Below are 6,000 nucleotides of genomic sequence, written 5' to 3' on the forward strand. Positions count from 1 at the left end.
ATCGGGCTCTCTGCTCTGCGGACAGCCTGCCTCCTCCTCTCTCTCTCTGCCTGCCTCTCTGCCTACTTGTGATCTCTGTCTGTCAAATAAATAGGTAAAATCTTTAAAAAAAATAAAAAATAAAAAAAAAATAAAAGAAAGAAAGAAAAAAGAAGAAATGGATGATTCTGGGTTTGGGATGGGATAAGTACAAGATGAGGTTAGAAGATCTTTTTACACCAGAAAGTGTTCACTAACATGATGGAGGCATGCCAGGGCCATAGGAGCCAGAATAAGAGGGCTTCATTATTTAAATGTAGACAATTTGAGCACCATTATAATTAAGGCAGTAAGGAATTATTATTAACATTATCATCATCATCATTACCTAGGACCTAATAATTTCAAGAACCAAGTCCTATGTTTATAACCTTAAACTTGATCTGTTTATAAATTATAAACCATCAGAAAGACAGAAATTCATGACTTAATATCAATAACAGATATACATCAGAAAGGAATTATAAACCATCAGAAAGACAGAAATTCATGACTTAATATCAATAACAGATATACAAATTAGTAATTAAATACAGGAGAGAAGGGAGCTCTTTTGCTTACGTTAGAATGCAGAAGACTGACTGAAATATGCAAGGAGTGCCAGAGCTGGAGAATCATGATTTCCTAACTATCATGCATTACAGTAAAGACTGCATCCGATGAGAACATCAATTAATATTAAACCCAAAGGGAAATGTTTCATGAGGAGTTTTCGTTATAAAGTGGAGAAATGAGGCAAGACTTTGACATGGCAACCCAAGTTAGCATTACCAATGGGGCACAGATGAGCATCTTGTGGCTCTCCATATGATCGCATGAGAGGAGACATCACCTACGCCATATTCTAGCAAAAAATGCATAGCCACAATCTCATCATGAGGAAATGTCAGACACATATTAATGAAGAACACTTCGTTAAAAAGAAAAGAAGAGTCGGTGGATAGACTTTGAAGTTTTCAATTTCATAAAACACAAAGAAATGGTGTGGAAATGTTCCAGATTAAGGGAAGTTAAAGAGACATTGCAACTACATGTAACACATGACTCTAAACTGGATTCTTTACTGGAGGGGAAAATACTATAAAGGGTATTATCAGATAAATAGCAAAACTGGAATATGGGCAAATGTTAGATAAAAGTATTGTATCGGTGTGAATTTATGAAGTAGATATTATAACCGTTGCATAAGAGACTACCTCTATTTTTAGCACTTACAAGCTGAAGTCAAGGGTCATGTTTTTTATAACTTACCCTCAAGTGGTTCGGAAAGAAAAAATGGAGACAGAAAGAAAGAATAAGAGCAAATTATAAAGCAAATAGAGTAAAATATGAAGATTAGGCAAATCTGGGTAAGGATATATAGGTATTCATTATGTTTTTATTTTTATAACTCTTTTGAGGTTGGAATTTTTCTTAATAAAAAAATTTTAAGTAGGTGAAGTATAATAAACATTTCTAGTGAACATTTAAGAGACTTCAATGGCATTAGATACGATTTTTACTCAGAAGGCAGCCTAATTGCGTAGAGAATGTTCCTACCTCTTCTCCAATTCAGATCTGTTCACCAACACAGGAAAAGCATAAAAGCAGTCTGCTTCTATTTTTTTTCTTATGCAAAATGAAAATAAATCGAACCTGAGGTATGATTAAAGAAAAAAGCTGCTAAATTTATTTTTTTCAGAATCAGAATTGTGGTGACTTTTTTCATGATCATATTACTATTTGTGTTTGTTTCCAAAGAGAAAAGAATTTTTGAGGCTGTGATAACCACCCAATATTGAAAAAAACGAAAATTTACAATGAAGTATCTGTAAAGTAGAATAACAAAGAGCTGTGACATTTTATACTAACTTGTGGAGTAAAACCAGTAGGCTAACTTCATTTCTGATTTACTTCCCATGGTTCCAATATGAATTAATGATTTTAATGCCATTTTTCTTTCAATTTGGATCTAAAACTACAAGTCCACTGTTCTCCTTACTATTACTGAAAAATTAAGACCCATAGAAAATAATGAAAAGACAAAGCTGGAAAGTATCTAGAGGACATCAAATCTAAGTGCCAAATTTTAGTTCATATAAAATAATAAAAATATCAATGATGTTAGGGAAGTATTGGAAATAATAATTCTCAAACAGCAAATAATTTACATTTTAAATATTTAAAAATTATAAAGATATAAAAGTTTTATTCTCTAGAGTACAGATGTGTACGTTACACTTCATAAAATGTACCCTTTTAAATGGAAATATTCAGAAATGTAAAAGAACTTGCCTTTATTCTTTATACTTGCAGAAATTATTTCCTGTATGAAAATGAGATACATATTCTCTCTTACAGAGCACATGTAATTCCAAAGTGCATATTTTTGTGAACACAATAATTTTCCCATTGAACACATATTTTTATTACTAGAATAAATATGAATATGTTACATGTGGCACTTATCCAGATTTAGAGGATTTTTGTTTCTGAATTCAAAACATGCTATCCCTCTTAGTTTGCACCCAAACCACGATCTTTCTTTAGGGCAACAAACTCTCATCTACTTTTGCAAATGAGAAAATGCCGGAAAGAAGGGGAAACCAAACAAGTGTTTCAATGTTTCAGAAGTTCTTTTGGAAGTCAAGGTATTTATGTTAAGAACAAATAGCATCATTGTTTCAAAGTGAAATTATTATCTGAGCCAAGGTGGGATAGAGCCCTCTAGAAGCAGGTCATTCTCCTGCACAGATGGGCGACTCTAGAAAGTTCACACTGTGAAGGAGGGCGCAGACACCCACTAAACCGTGAGATTTGTTGGATCAACTTTGGATTTCAACAATTGGACAGATGCTGAGCAAGATCACGCACACACCACATAGTCAACCATGTCTTACTAAGAAAATTTCACGATGTTATGCCGCAAGCACCCAGTTTCAACTTAGATTAGATTCAGTGAAAATTTATACCTTAGGGTGTCGCATGAATGTAATCTTAGCAAAACAGTAAAATATTTATCTATAGTTCAAAAGTTAAAATTTGTATATGCCAGTAATAAATTATTTGCAATATTATATCTAATTTCACTTCAAAAATTTGGATTTAGGGGTGCAGTCTAAATGCTTTTTTCTTACTACACTGTGTGCAAGAAAAGCAGAAGCAATGCATCTTGTTACCCTCCGAGTAATGGTAAGATCGTCTCCTTTAACAATCTGTGTGACTAAGGAAACTCAACCAGGTAGCACTAATTTTTTTCTGTAAATATGATTTTGTCACAGAAAAAATTTTAAATTTATTTTCCTTAATCTGGAACTAGGCTGTTCATTCAGAGATTTCAATAGTTCACAACCACCACCACCACCACCACAACACATCCATTTTGCCAGCAAGATAGGATTTTCTTTACTTCTTGGGCCTTCATTTGCTGTTCTGAATTACTGTATGTTGATCAGTTTCGATTGTAACCACCTTGGGCTGTGTTTTTCTTGGTTGTTATCAGTTATTCAGTGTAATACCACACTATGTATGACAAACACAACACACTTAATAGTTTATGGTATCGAAATATCTCATCCTTAAAATTCTGGACATTTAAAAATACTTCTTTTTTTTTTTTTTTTTTCCAAGAGAAAGACATTATAAGTGGTTTTGTTGCAAAGAACAATGATCAAGTTCTGGTGTGTTTAATTAGTGTGTGATACATAAAGATGAACATACACAATTTTAATGGATTCCTCACAACTACCAACTTAATTTTAAGATTTTGATCTAGTTAAGCATGTCAAACTTAAGTCAACATTTCACTGACTGAATTTATAACACTAACAATTTGTTTTCCTTCTCTCTGTAACCAAAAGACAACAAGTCCCATCACAGTACATTGCATGAAAATTATTTTTTAAAAACACCCTATTTTCTAGGTAATGTAATAGACCCCATGTGATGGCTTGTTTAACCAAACTGATTAAAATGAAGCCCGTTAATTTATGGAATAATGCAGACTTTCTTTTTCAGAAATCATGTGATTATTCTAATTAAAAAAAAACAAATTAAATAAGCATTCATTTGCTTAAAAAAAGATTTTAAAATTGCTGTATGATAAATATAATTCTATTACATAGTTAATATGTATATACATTACTCTAGTGTGGCACAAAAAAAAATAATTCTCCTGGATTTAGATTACTCTAGAATTGCCTAATTAAATTAGTCTCAGCTTAGTTTGATCCCCAATTATGAATCCAAATGGTCTTACAGTTCTTGTCCAGTTTTGGGCATTAAAACTATAAATTAATCTTAAACATAAATTTCTAAAATTTGATTTACTTGCTTCATTTACATTTTTAAATACTATTATCTATGTTACAAATTGCTTTTTCAAAAGTATTTCAATATCATCACAATGTGATGATATGAAAAATAATACTGAAATAATACTGAAATAATACTGAAAAATACTGAATAATACTGAAATACTGAAATAATACTGAAATACGAAACACCTTAAATAATACTATGTATTTTCACAGTAAATAGAATCAAATGCAAGAATATCTTTTTTTCCATAAAATGTCCAACTAGGCATAGGCAAAATGAACAAACAAATATAGGTAGGATAACTTACAAATGTTAGGAATTTACTGGAGCTAGGGGAAGAAAAAGTTTTCAAACTTATATCAATGCAAAAGTTCTTTCAGCACTAAATTGTGTACAAAATTATGAAAAAAAGAGAACTTGTATACTTTTCAGTTAAAATAATTTGGAGATCAATAAGAACTTTTAACTGGCCCAGCTTTTCAAAAGGTTGTACGTGAAGTTGAAACGGCAAACTTACTAAACTTCTTCATTTAAAATATTGAGTACTTACTTGAAAATTATCAGATTTATCTCATCTATTTCATAATCCAACCAATATTTAAGTTGTTGTTCCACAAACAGTAATCCAAGCAATAAAGTGAAAAATAGCAAGTGAACACTTTCTTCTTACCGCAATGTCTTCTTTTCCCTTGGTTGTTAAGCTACTTAAATAGTTGAGATAACCAGCATCTCCAAGGGCTCTGACTCCACTCAGCTCTCTTCAGTCAATTTTTTTTTCTCTGCAAAAGGACACTACCAAAAGAGGAAGTTGTGAAACACCAGAGTCATTTTGCTTTATAATTTCTATAGAGAATGGAAAAGTCTTCACAAACCTTGCATTTAGAATCATGGGGACAGGCTGTAATTTGTGCATTTATACATATGCAGTTAACACATACACGAATTTATAGGTGTAAGCAAGTTTTCAAAAAGTTAAGTTATTGAAATATATACTTGATTATGCAATGCTCATTTACATAAGGAAACATCTCCTCTGTGGCCGAAAGATAATCATAGAAAAACAAAATACCACTCTATGCAGACGAAAACTGTCAAGCTGATACATGAGGAATAAACTTGCTTTTATAAGGCTAATTACTTTAAACTCTTTGGAGTATGACCTAAATGCTAATCTGACTACAGACATAGTGTAAAATGAAAAAAGAAAAAACAACAAAAACTTCAGTAAACGGGCATTTTCCTGGAATCTGGGTAGTGGTTTTTTACCTACAAGCCTTAAACTTCCTTTCTCATGAATAGCTGCCTGTTACATATAGATAAAGCATTGCAAAACTGAAACTCTTGCTTATCCATAAGCTACGGTCTCTCTCAACTTCAGCCACAAGAATAAAAAACAGGTGCAGGTCCTGCACTGTTGAACATAACCGGTCAAGTTTCTACCAGGTTGGAGCACTAATTGAAAATATTTATGGGATGGTAAGGACAATGGTGGAAAAAGGACAAAAAAACCCCTTTGATCAAAGCCAACACTATCGCCAACCTCAAAGAGAAGGAAATACTCATATATGTACTTCTCCCAGGTTACTGGATAGAAGAAGCAGACTAACAGCAGATGAACAGCTGCAATTTGTATGTGGCAGTCCACCCCCCCGCCGCCCCCCA

At 32.6% G+C, this 6,000-nt stretch overlaps 1 protein-coding gene across 5 annotated transcripts in view; it reads right to left on the reverse strand.

Annotated features, from left to right (window-relative positions):
• The window catches only part of MBNL1 (muscleblind like splicing regulator 1), a 203,227-nt gene extending 198,096 nt beyond the window's left edge, over positions 1 to 5,131 (reverse strand). Inside the window, exon 1 of one of the 5 annotated variants that reach the window (XM_046002500.1) lies at positions 5,009 to 5,131. The gene's annotated coding sequence lies outside the window, so the exon portion shown is untranslated. Of the gene's footprint in view, positions 1 to 4,888; positions 4,914 to 5,008 lie in introns of those variants that run through there. The other 4 variants (XM_046002516.1, XM_046002515.1, XM_046002514.1 and 1 more) reach the window with 4 other exon arrangements.
• Positions 5,132 to 6,000: the final 869 nt, after the last annotated feature.

Source organism: Meles meles, chromosome 4 (genome assembly GCF_922984935.1).
Source record: "Meles meles chromosome 4, mMelMel3.1 paternal haplotype, whole genome shotgun sequence".
In the NCBI taxonomy this organism is placed as follows: domain Eukaryota; kingdom Metazoa; phylum Chordata; class Mammalia; order Carnivora; family Mustelidae; genus Meles; species Meles meles.